The following is a 13464-nucleotide window of genomic DNA, read 5'->3' on the forward strand; positions in this document are numbered from 1 at the left end:
CTCATAAATAAGAATCATTTTCCTATTTGAATTCATATGCTAAATATGAATCGCTTTTCTATTTAAATTCTACAAGGTATACACTCATTACTACTATATAAGGAGGTTGAGGTATGCCTGAAACACACAATCTAAAAAGAATACAATTATTTCTTCTTATACCTAAACTGAATTAAGCATCAGAGAGCTAATCGGACATCCGTCCGATTAGTCATTTACACTGTTTTGCAAGTTAAAGACGTCAAGATGCCCGGTTCCATCAAGAAGCTCACGAAGAAGGCCAAATACACTTTCAGCTTTCTTTAAATCTGATCATTTTAAAATTTATGTTTTTATCTAATATTTATTTTAAATTTATTTTAAATTTATAATTTTTTAATAAATAAAAATTGTGCATTATATTTGCTGTAAAACATGTGTGAGACCGAATATAAATATCCACTTTATTCGACAACTTGAAAAAAAAAAATTAGATCTTCGACTTTGGAGAGAAAGTTGTCATATAAATACAAATTTGTAAGATTACGGGTCTATATTGAATAAAAGACACAAAGAAAGAATTAGATAAAAAAAAGGCTTAATCACTCAAAAGCTCTCCACCTTTAAATTTTTTTCAATTGCATTCTGACGTAAGCAAATCCTCTCAAAACCTCCCGACCTTTAGATTCTTTTTCAATTGTACCCTAAAATATTAAATTGATCTCTTTTCATAATAAAGTTATATATATACCAATTAAGAAATTTTGCACGTTAAATTAACTATGTCTGATAAAGAAGGGAGGAATATATCAGATAATGTGTGTGGCTTGTAATATAATTTCAGTTTCAAGTACAAATTCTAGAAATTAATGCTAAAGTAAGAATGAATTTAAGGTGCGAAACGAACTTTTGTAGCAACAAGAAAAATTATATTCCTTATTCCCCAAGATAAGAGAAATGGCATCCCTTTTTTGATGTTAATGCATCTAGTAATTTTGGGGTGTGGGTATGCAATCAGTTTTCGATTTGATTCCAAGTTGAAGTTATCATTAAAGAAAATAGAAATTGAATTGAATTAAAGGAATAATTTTAGTTTAATTTTAGTTTCAGTTCTAGCTAAATAAAAAACACAATTTTCTTAAAAAACATTTTTTAAAATCAAAATATTAAAATTAAAAATTGAATGGATGCCTATATATAAATTGTTTAGAAAAATTATGCATAAATAGATAGTTTCGTTTTTTTTTAATTGAAAACCAAATCCAAATTATGTACTTAAATAATTTACAATTAATAAACTGAAACATGTCTAAACAAGATGGATTTGGTTCACGAACCTAATAATATTAACTAAATGATTTATGCTGGATTTCAATAGTATTTTTGTTAGATTCCATCTTAAAATCAATTGGTGTTAAGTGGAGGTGTCCAACTAATATTTAAACACATGTTCATACACACACAATCAATGTGGGATTTTCCACTTCAACACTCCCCCTCACGCATAGGGTGTCCGGGCCGAGCAACCAATCCCCCCTCACGTGCAACTCACGTGGGCCGGGTCAAATTCAAATTGTGTGAATGGACAAAACTCTGATACCATGTTAGATTTCATCTTAAAACCAATTGGTGTTAAGTGGCGGTTCCCAACTAATATTTAAACACATGTCCATTCACACACACAACCAATGTGAGATTTCCCACTTCAACAATTTTTGACTGAATGTATAAATTAAATTTAAATCTATACCAACGAATTGTACGTAGCTCAAATGATACAAGTATTGCATAGCATTCTGTTAAAATTGTGAATTCAATTTTTTCTATAATTGCTTTCTCTAATTATAAAAAAATTAATCTGATTTAATTTTTGTCTTAATTGTTTTATTTGAGATTATAATGATAGGTAATAAATCAATTTGATTACTCCCTCCGGTTCATAATATTTGTCGCATTTGACTTTGACACAAAAATTAAAAAAATAATTAATATGTCATAATTTATAGACATTTTACCAAATTATTCCTATCTTAAAACTTGTTAATATTTATAGTTTTTATTTTTATTTGTGGTGTCGTATTTTTTAAATAAATTAATTGAGATGTATTTGAAAAATTAGTAATTAATATGTTTTTGATATATTAAAATAAAAAATATTATAGACCAATAAAATTTCTTAAATGCAACAAATATTATAAATCGAAAGGAATATAATATCAAAAATGAGATACGCCTTTGACTTTTTGTTTGAGCATTTATGGAAACCATTAACTTTGAGTCGTCTATACCATCATGCTTAGCCAATTTGCACTTATGAATTGATTCCCTAGCAGTAAAATAGATTTGTACAAATAAAGAGAAAATAAAAAGGAAGAGCTCGGAAACTTAGCAAGTTATTTTCAAGGTTGTTTTCATGATATGAAAACAAACATGAGAAACATGTATGGTTTATAGCTTTTTAATTTAAAATGCCTTTTCAACACATACACACATGTAGCATATAGTGGAATGGATACAGATTTATAATTATGAATGATTCTTATTTTCATTTCATGTCATTTTTCCTTGGCCTAATACTTTAAAAATTCTTTTCAATTTTTTTTTCCGATTCTATCTTAATATTATAAACAGATCAATTTTACCTTATTTCGTATTTTTATATTTTAATTATACCCTAAAATATAAATTAATGTCCTTTCATTTAAAAAAAAAATTCAAAAACGCACTCTATATCTAGCATATATTAATTGTATTTGTTTAAAATTTATTTAAATTTAGTTAAATTAAATTAAGAATTTAAATTATTTTTAATTTGACTATAATTTTTCATTAATTTTTAAAATTAAAGGACTTATTTATACTCTTTTAAATGTAAATAAATTTAATTTTATCTTTAATCTTAGTTAATTGGATGATTTTATCATTTAAATAAAAAAAATGTCAAAAATTGAAAAATTGAACTATCATTAAAATGACAAAATACAAAATAAAATAAAATTGACCAGTTTTCAACGTTAGAATAAAATTGAAAAAAGATTAAAAATTCGGATTTTTTTTAAAAATATTAGGCCTTTTTTCTTCACATGCAATTTCTTTTGGCATGCGAATTCAACACCTTATATGCTATACTCAAAAGCATTTCATTTTTATCTTATAAATGGTGTGACAGGTAAATACTCAACTATCATGTAATTAGGATTATTAGAAAACAATCCTATTTCATGGGTATTTGTGTTTTCAGATTAATAAAATTTTATTGATACAGATTTCATTGATATTTTCCAGCCTTAACCCTAAACGCACACTTTTCAGTGTTAAACTTTAGATTTTACTTGTTTAGCTTTTTAAAGACCACAAGTAAATCAATAACGTGATCTTTATCCTTTTGGATTCCACCACTATGTCGTTAATGTAAACTTCCACATTCTTCCCTAATAAGTCAGCAAATACAACGTTCATCAACCTCTGATAACTTGCACCAACATTCTTCAAGCCAAAAGACATTTGTGTGTAACAGTATGTTCCCAGATCAGTTATGAATGAGGTCTTCTCCTTATCATCCTTGTGAATTGGGATATGATGATACCCCTATGTTGCATCTATAAATGCAAAAACTTCATAGCCATTGGTGGAATCCACCATGTGATCAATACTAGATAGATGATAGCTAGCTTTCGGTGTTGCTTTATTCAAATCACTAAAATCAAAATAATCTAATTTCCACTCGCCTTTGTCACTAGAACAACATTTGATATTCATAAGGGTAATATAGTTTCCTGATGGATCCTGCTTCCACCAACTTATCTATCGCGAATTGCTATTTGTTTCTCAACTGAGAAAAATCTTTTCTTTTGCCTAACAGGCTTGTTTGATAGATCAATGTTTAGCTTTATGAAAAGCAATTATGGGATCAACTCCTACTATCTCATCTAGGCGGCTGGCAAATTCGTTTCTATTTTTCTCAAATTCCCAAATGATTTCTACTTTGTATTCCTCCAGCATTCCTGCCTCTAGCTTTGCTGTTTAGGGTCATCTCCCCCAAGATCATCAATTTCAGTTCTCCATGGAGTACATATTTTGCATCAGTTTCCTCTTATTCCACAAATTCAGGTCATTCCACCGTGAAAGTTTCCGTCAATTTTCCAATCGAGCCCAAATAACAAGATTTGATCTCTTCCTGGTTTCCCTTTATAAATATTATATCTGCCTTAGTTGTCATTTTCATTATTAAATATTTTATACAAATGACAGCTCCTGTCTCATATAACATTGGCCTACCAAAAATAGCATTATAGGGTTGATTGAGATCAATAATAATGGTGAAAAGCAAGTTTACCTTTCGTGTTGGTTCCTTCAAAATTCTGATTGGATCTCTTGGTAATTTTCATTATTCTCCTAGTTCCATTGCTAGTTCCACCTCTCCTCGAGGGCATACTGGTACCCTCATGATTCTAATATCGAAGTGTATTCCGGTTGTAATATTTCTTGTGTTCCTCCTATTCTCATATAGACCTTCCAAGACAAAAGATTTATTGAGCTTTCTTGATCAACAAGAATCTTTTGTAACCAAAAGTTTTCCCTTTTTGATGATATCACAAAAGCCTCTAATTCAGTATTTTCACATCGTTTCTATCTACATTCGTGAAAGTTATTGTTGTCAATGTATCCATGGGTGCCAAGTTTGGCCTGCGATTATGTTTTTTCCTCCTTCTCATTTCATAATGTATCAAAACAAAGATTTTCCGGACAAAGTGAGACTCCTGTGAATGACTGTAGCATTCCAAGTTCCTTTTTGCATTTTTCACATAAAAATTGCTTCCAGTAAGATGGTTTTAAGATGCAGACCAATTTCGATTAGCATTCATTCTATCTATTTCCATGAGTTCTTCCTTGCTGGTAAAAATAAGTAATTTTCAACCAGATGACAATAAGATTCCAACAGACGGTGTCAAGTGATAAATCACTTAAAAACAGGGGGGTTATGTACTAGAGCTCCGTGACCTTAGAACATTGAACACAGTCATAAACAACTCTAATAAGGGTTTTCCGAGTGCATACTCTGATGCTCAAGTAAGTATTTGGTGAAGAAGAGTAGTTTAGTAAAAATAGAAAGATTAGAGATTAAAAAGGAGTACCTTATGTTAGTGATATGCTTTAAGTCAATCATGTTTGACCATGTGTTGACGTTGTCATTTTTGTTATTGATTAGTTGGCCCTTGTATTATCATTTTATATTATGATTAAATGCTTGAATGATTAATTCTTTCTAAGGTCATCAAGTATGTGACTTGACAATAGAATTCTTACGATTAATAAAGAATTATATTCAATCTATATCTAGTCTTAGTTATTAAGACTAGTATGATATTGACTGATAATTATATTTTATTAGTCATGTATATGAGTTATGAAGTCAAATCATAAGTGCTATTTATGAATAAAGCACTGGATTATGCATCATGAGAATACTACGTAGATTACTGTCACAAGTAGTTTTCATTATAGTAATAATATTAAACCAATCCTTTGATCTTGAAATCACAATATATTTCTACATAATTATTTTGTACTTTGATACATTTTTACATTATCTTTAAAATTATAATGGAATATATTATCGTTGGTATGAAAGTAGCTGTGTGAGAAATGTGAGTGGTAGAGAAGGAATTTGTCCCTCATTTTTTGGAGTAAGATAACCAAGGCCCCATGAAAAGATAGACTGAAGGAAATGCATGGCCATGTAAAATAAATTGGTAAAGAGTTATCATTTTCAATCTACTTGGAATCAGGAAACGAATGATTAAATAATATAAGGATGACAATATTATACTTTATATTCAATATATATATCGTGAGACAAAAGGATCAAAAGATTATTACATAAGGTTAAGTCGGATAATCGATATTCAAATTTTGGATAGTCGTAATGTCTTATAAGAGGCCACATATGACTTATGGGCCGAAACAGGGATTTCGGACCCATTACCAATGTTACAAGAACATGCCCAAAACAAATATATGTTTTTACAAGTTCAATAGAATAATGTGATTAATGAATATATATAGAGAAATATTATATATATATATATATATACAAACATTATATGTTTAATTAAATTTCAAAATTTAATTAAAAAGATAAGAGTTATCCTTAAAATTTTATCTTTTGAAGATAATATTAATAATTAATAAGGTTAATGTCATAAAAATTCACCAACTTTACACGTTTTTTCATTTTAATCACGTAGTTTAAATTTTCTCATTTTCATACACGAACTACCATTTTTTTCTCAAATTCATGCATGGTGCTGAGGTGTCACGGCTCCATTGGTGTAATTCAGTGAGGTGGAGGTCATTTTTACACAAATGAATGAGTATGCCACCTCAGCACTGTGCACGAATTTGAGAAAAAATGGTAGTCGTGCATGAAAATGAGAAAATTTAAACTGCGTGATTAAAATGAGAATACGTGTAAAGTTCGTAATTTTTTTAACATTAACCCTAATTAATATATACATGTAATAATCAAAAAGAGTTTTGATAAATTTAAACTTAAAAGAGTTATTGAAACATAATGTTTCAATAGGATTGAAACACACATATTTGACTCAAAGCCTAATAGTGTTGTATGCCTATAAATACACACTTAAGTTTAGAGTTTGAATTATATGTGTTTTTGAAATTAAACACAAGTTACACTCACGAAATATTAATCACTTAATTTGAATTTGGTTTGAAAAGCAAAAGGTGCTAGCATACAAGCACTCGTTTTGGGGAGAAATTGTTATGGATACATTTAGAGAATGCTTTCTTTTAGAGGCGTTTTTTTATCAGAGACAAGGTATCACCAAAGCAAACCACCTTTTTTCCTACTTACATTTTTGTTGTGTTTGACATTCTTTTAGTTTTATTTATAAAACTATATCAATTTGTCTATTACATGAATCTTATTTTGAGTTTTTGATAAAATTATTGAAATACCACTACGTTATGAGCCTAAAAAATCGAAAACCTTAGAATTTTAGGATAAGGTGATTTATATAGTGTAATTCTTCTTCACTATGAGTAGTAAAACTTTTGAATTAAGTGAATTTGTAGAGAAACTATACGTGCATGATAATAAAATTATAAAAATGAATTTATATTGACTTAAATTTTGTATATTGATAACATTAAACTAAGTAATAGTGAAGTGGTGAAATTAATTATAGCTTTATTGGTTGAATCGGTAAATTCATGTTTAATTGAAGAGAAATTATAATTGCATGTAGTGCTCTTGATGATTTTTGGTACATAATGAATATAGAATATCCTTATATTTGTAGAGAATTTTCAAATTATAATTTTAACTTGAATTACTAAAATTATGGTCTAAAGTTGATTTGTATTGCATTGTGAACCTAATGCGTTTGAGTGTTAAGAAGATTATGATTACAGATACGAATAATGTTTATTGCATTGTAAGATTATTGAATGTAAAAATATTGATATTTGGTAATGCTTAGAATTTATTAATGGATCCGGATGTTGAACGTGCGTCTTTAACCCTGTCAATGGGACGGCAGAAAGAGAATCAGTTACAGGCGGGTATCCAAACTCCGTGACCGCTCCAAAACTCAAATCAGTGGTATTGGTCAGGATCAGTCGTACCTTCTGACGTATGGGTTCAGGCCCTATTTATAGTGTTTTCAGCGTATTTGACTTCAATTAGGCAATGTGGGATTTTCTTGTGGTGCTTTTACTATCTTGTTTTATACTTATTCCATCATTAATCCCTCCCTATTCGGTCTTGCGTCGACTAGGTATTTATGCCTTGATTTTTTCATCACAATTTTTCAGCGCCTATGGTTCCTTCTTTTGTTTATGCCGTATCTCTATTTGCTTGTCGTTCCTTGTTTGTTGACGTTGTCTCGTCCGCTTATGCCTCGTAATCACATGGTTTTGTAAGGGTTTGTCTATTCTATGTGGTTTTATTTCATCCATTTTCACAACGTGTTTTGGTTCTGCGTCTTTGTGTGGACTGAACCAAAACAAGCTACAAAAATGGCCGGAACGACCCTCATTTCCCTACTTTCAATTTTCTCGGAGTTTATCTCATGCATTTTGTAACTTTCTTTGGTTTTCTAGATTTTGTTTAACCAAACCTAAACATGCTAACAAATGGTCAAAGAAACTCCTTCGTTTTTTTGTATGCGTTATTGGCTTTTCTTTCTTCTTACTAATAACGTCCTGAGTGATGCGTTAGAACTGTCTTATCTTTTTGAATTCTTCTCTTTTTCTCGCACATCATGCTCCTTTTACTTGAAAGTTTTATACGGTTGGGTTCCTTGTGCCTCTTTATTCCTAGTGTTAGCAGTAGTTGGAGTTAGTTTATTACTATTTATTGCTTCTTTTGTCCTTATGCCCTTCTATTTTTCGTTTTTTATCTTTTAGGGAAAGATTATAAATAAACGCTTCTCATTTTGTTTACCTTTTTACTTCTTTTGGTATTTTCTCTTTGATCCTTCTCGCTTTATTTTCATCGTTTCCATTGCGGATTTGGAAGCCGCTTTAAATAACACTCGTTTAGATAGGGCGAAGGCGGTTACTGAGTCTGAGAGCTGCTCTGTCAAACCCTAGAGAGTCAGCTGGATGAGGCTACCGAGGTGGTTCCTCTTATGTTTCAACATTACCGTCGGTTCATTCGATTGGCCCTCTTGAAGAAATATCCATCGGGGGATCTCTCCTTTTTGTATGTTGACTTGGCTCGCTTTAGAAGCCAATGCCTCTCTACTTTGTCAGCTCAAAAGTCTGTTGTGGATCCCTTGGTTATCGTTTTCTCCTTCTTCTACTCATGCTCCCTCTACCTATGTGTCCAGGGATTGTCTAGTTCTGCCTTTGTGGTGACTAGCTCGTTGCCTTCTTCCGGCGGTGGTGTTTGAGGAAGTTTTAGCGATTGTTTGTTTATTGTTTTTTTTTTGTGTTTATATTTTACTTGGGGAGTATGGCCTCCTTCTGTGTCACACACGCATTTTTTATAATAACATCTTTTCTCCCGACATTATTTATGATTGCTTGTTTGTTTACTTTCCCTTCTTCTTTTTCTGCTTAGCTTTTGCCTTGTGTCTTTGTCACGACCCGATTCTCGGCGTCGAGACCGGCGCTAGGGAATGGGAGTGGTTGCTCCGAAACCCGTAGCAAGCCTTAAAAGTACATTAAAAATCACTTAATTTTTTTCGCAGAATTCAAATCATTTTCGAACATTTTAAAATCGCAGTTTAAAACGTTCTAATAAAAATTACCATAATTTTCTCTTTAATTATTGTATTTTAGTTTTCAAAACCATTTCATTATGGTTTAACATGCATCTCATTATGCATACCATCTTATTATGGTAATTACTGCATTTCACTATGCAGGCCATTTCTCTATGGACTTAACCGCATTTCATTATGCAGACCATTTCATTATGGATTTAACTGCATTTCATTATGCAGATGCGCTCGCCGCATTTTATACTCGTGCAGTCGCTCGGACTTTCGCACAGCATTCACATATTACATATTATCAGAGTTTAAGCATTATAATAAAATATAAAGCATAAATAAGTCCAACGACTACTAAGGTATCACCGTTCATTATTCTAGCTACTGCAACTCTAGACACACAAAGGAAAAAGTCATTCTCACTTTATTCAAGCCAGGGATTTCCGGAACAAGAAATTGGAAATCCACACCTCAAACTACTCGCCTGTAAAAATATTAAATTCAACGGGGTCAGTTATAAAAACTGGTGAATGTGTACAACATGTACTAATAAACATTAATATGAAAGCAATGCATTCCAGATTACCGATTCATATGAAACCCTAAACCATGATTCATGTTCCTATATGCTTTCAAAACAGGAAACATAAATATTCCACATCATTTCATCATATTCGGGTTAACCTTTTCATGGCCGTATTTATTCATTTCTCTTTGTACTTTAGCCCGTCAAATCTGATCATTCATCTTTTACGTATGTGAAGGTCTTTAGACTCTTTCACCATACAACAGATTTCGGCAGTACATATATACCGTCGCCATTTCACTTTTTAAAAGGTTCAACCTCTCAGATCTCGGCAGTTTCTCTTTACTGCCTTTGGTCGTCTATATTCCGTTGCCTCTGAAGATCTGTTCACACAGAGTCTAGGCCGTCGCCTGACTTTCCAGGCCGTCGCCAGGATTCACACAGTATATTCACATGCAACCCATTCTAAATGCAATACCGGTGATCACACAGCACTATTGCAGCCCAATAGTAAGCATGTTTCAATGAATCTAAATCGGTTTCAACACTATGAATAGTTCATGCGATTTAAATTCAAAATAAAATAAAGCATTTGCAAATCATGTAAAGCAGTTCGCAATATTTTTAATACTAATATTTAGCAGTATAAGTTGTAAACACACTCACAGTACTCGCTTATTCCAAATATAAAAATATCACCCGTTGAAATATCAAAACCTTTGCTCGCCGGTTTCCGCGACAAAACTCGCTGGATCTAATTTAGAGATTAAACATTAATAAATGTATTAACTCTAAATTCTAGGATAAACTCTAGACCGACTCAACCATATAAACCACATAATCACAAACCAAATTTGATTCCGACTATCTCTTTCCGCGTCATCGTATTTCTATACGATACGATACACTCTATTCACATTAGTTTATTTAATTCATAAATAAACATAGAATTATAACTCCATATAATTCTAACACATATTCAATTCACATAGTTTTCTAAAAATTCATTTTTAGAAAATCTGAACAAACATATCACAATTCAATAATATCCAAAAATATTTTTCCGTAAAATATTTTTGACCCGGGGCTCGGCCCCCCTTATTTTCTGCCAAAATCATTTCGGCACTAACTGCTGCCAAATGAGTTTAGGACTGAGCTAACATGCTCTATCCCCTCTACTCATACTCCGGTTACCGTATTCCGGTGGTTTTGGCCGGAAAACTCAAAACGCTAAAAACGCTTAAAAATCCATTTTAAGCCATTTTAATCACCAAAATTCACCAAAATTATTTCAAATACATTTTTGATTTTTATCTTGTAAAAACAGCAGCCCAATATTTTTAAAATAATATTTTCCATTATTTTAACCATTAAAACCGAAATAATGATTAATAACCAAAACCGATTATTAATCCTTCAAAACACTTCACAAAAATCATTTAAATTCCTTAAATAATTATCATATGTATTTCCAGAAATTTTTCATGAATTATTTCTGTCCAGAAATTAAAATGACAGTTTTACCCTTTTTAACAATTTTAACCGAATAAACAATTATCAAAATTTAAACCCGGTTACTAAATCACTAAAAATTCACCATTAAATATTTATTTATCATCATTCAAACATTTAGATCAACCTTAAACAAACTCATTTCCAGAAATTTAAAATCATTAGATTTACCCACATTTAAGCATTTTTTAAGTTTTAAAACAATTAAAAACCGAAACCCAACTAATTAAATTAACACCCGAAATGTTTAACATTTTTAATCCACAAAAATTTCACTTTAAAGCATATATAAATCTCAACATATAGATCAGCCCAAAAATTAAAAATAATTAATTTAATTTCACGGAAAAATTATTTAAAACCGAAACCCATATAAACAATTACTAAAACTAATTAACTAACCATTAAACAACAATTTTAAACCATCCTAAGCATGTTTCTAACACTTAACCAACATCAGCAACTAAAAGCTAAGATTTGAGCTTGAAAGTATACCTCAAACGAACATGCAAACACACATACACGATCTACGCAATATTCCCGACAATTTTCGTGAAGAAAGTTTTGAGAGAAAATCAAAGAATAAAGCTTGGTGTTGTGAGTTATGGTGTATTCGGCACCCACAAAAATGAAGAAGAAGATTGAAGACTTGGGCACCAAGTTTAGCTTAAGAAAATATCTAGATACTTATTTGATGTTTCAATTATTTACAAGTTTGCCATTAGGGGTATTCTTGTAAATAATTCGAACTCTAGGGGCAAAATAAATTCAACTTTACCAAATATTCAAAAACATTAAATCATATCATATGGGCTGAGTTAAAAATATTTTTGGGCCTTTAAAAATATTTAGAATAATTATTTTTACGGTTTTTAGCGAAAAATCGCAAAATTCACTTTTAACACGTAAAATTGCCAAAAATCAAACTTAAGGCAAAACACACTACAAACCACATTTTCACACATATAAATTCATCATGTGAATTTATTCACCATTTCCGAGGTCCTAATTAATTAAAATTGGACACTAGCGAAAATAAACACTAATAATTCTACGGGGTATTACATTCACCCCTCCTTATAAGAAATTCGTCCTCGAAATTCAAAATAAACTATTACCTTGAGCAAACAAGTGGGGATATTGTTTCCGCATATCCGCCTCTGTTTCCCACGTACACTCCTCAATTGTACGGCTCCTCCAGAGCACTTTTACCATAGGTATCTCCTTACTACGGAGTTTCCTAATCTGGGTATCGACAATTTCTACAGGTTCCTCCTGATAAGATAGTTCCTCGTCTATCTCAACCTCTTGAGGCAGAATAATTCTATCAGGGTCAGGAATATACTTCCTAAGCATCGACACGTGAAACACTGGATGTACTTGCGACATCTCAGACGGTAATGCTAACTTATAAGCTACCGTTCCTATTCGCTCAATAATCTCGTAAGGTCCTGCATACCTCGGCGCTAGCTTTCCTTTCTTTCCAAATCGGATTACACCTTTCATAGGTGATATTTTAAGAAACACAAAATCTCCGATTTGAAATTCTATATCCTTTCTCCTCACATCAGCATAGCTCTTTTGCCGACTAAATGCAGTTTCTAAACGTTGCTTAATCAACGACACTTTCTCAGACGTAATCTGTACTATTTCAGCTCCTGTCAACTTTCTTTCTCCAACTTCCTCCCAACAAATTGGAGATCTACACTTACGTCCATACAACGCCTCATACGGTGCCATTTCGATACTGGAATGATAACTATTGTTATATGAAAACTCTACTAACGGTAGATACTCATCCCAATGGCCTCCGAAATCTAAAACGCACATTCTTAACATATCCTCCAAAGTCTGGATAGTCCTTTCAGACTGTCCATCTGTTTGGGGATGAAACGCCGTACTGAAATCTAAACGCGTTCCTAAAGCCTCTTGCAGACTTTGCCAAAATCGGGATGTAAAAACTGATCCTCGATCTGACACAATTGACACAGGAACTCCATGTAAACTGACCACTTTGTCAATATAGATCCGTGCCAATTTCGCTGCTGTATAGGTAACCTTGATCGGAATGAAATGAGCCGACTTTGTCATTCGATCAACGATAACCCATATCGAATCAAAACCATGTTGCGACTTAGGCAATCCAACGACAAACTCCATGGTTATTCTTTCCCATTTCCATTCTGGTATTGGTAATTGTTG

At 31.7% G+C, this 13464-nt stretch overlaps 1 long non-coding RNA gene across 1 annotated transcript; it reads right to left on the minus strand.

The window, feature by feature from the left end:
- Positions 1-9420: 9420 nt before the first annotated feature.
- LOC126686290 (uncharacterized) lies at positions 9421-11903 on the minus strand. Its single transcript, XR_007643880.2, has 3 exons — positions 11758-11903; positions 10417-10504; positions 9421-9708 (listed from the first exon to the last, which is right to left on the minus strand). It is a non-coding gene; the product is annotated as an uncharacterized LOC126686290 (long non-coding RNA).
- Positions 11904-13464: the final 1561 nt, after the last annotated feature.

This window comes from Mercurialis annua, linkage group LG6 (assembly GCF_937616625.2).
Source record: "Mercurialis annua linkage group LG6, ddMerAnnu1.2, whole genome shotgun sequence".
Taxonomy (NCBI): domain Eukaryota; kingdom Viridiplantae; phylum Streptophyta; class Magnoliopsida; order Malpighiales; family Euphorbiaceae; genus Mercurialis; species Mercurialis annua.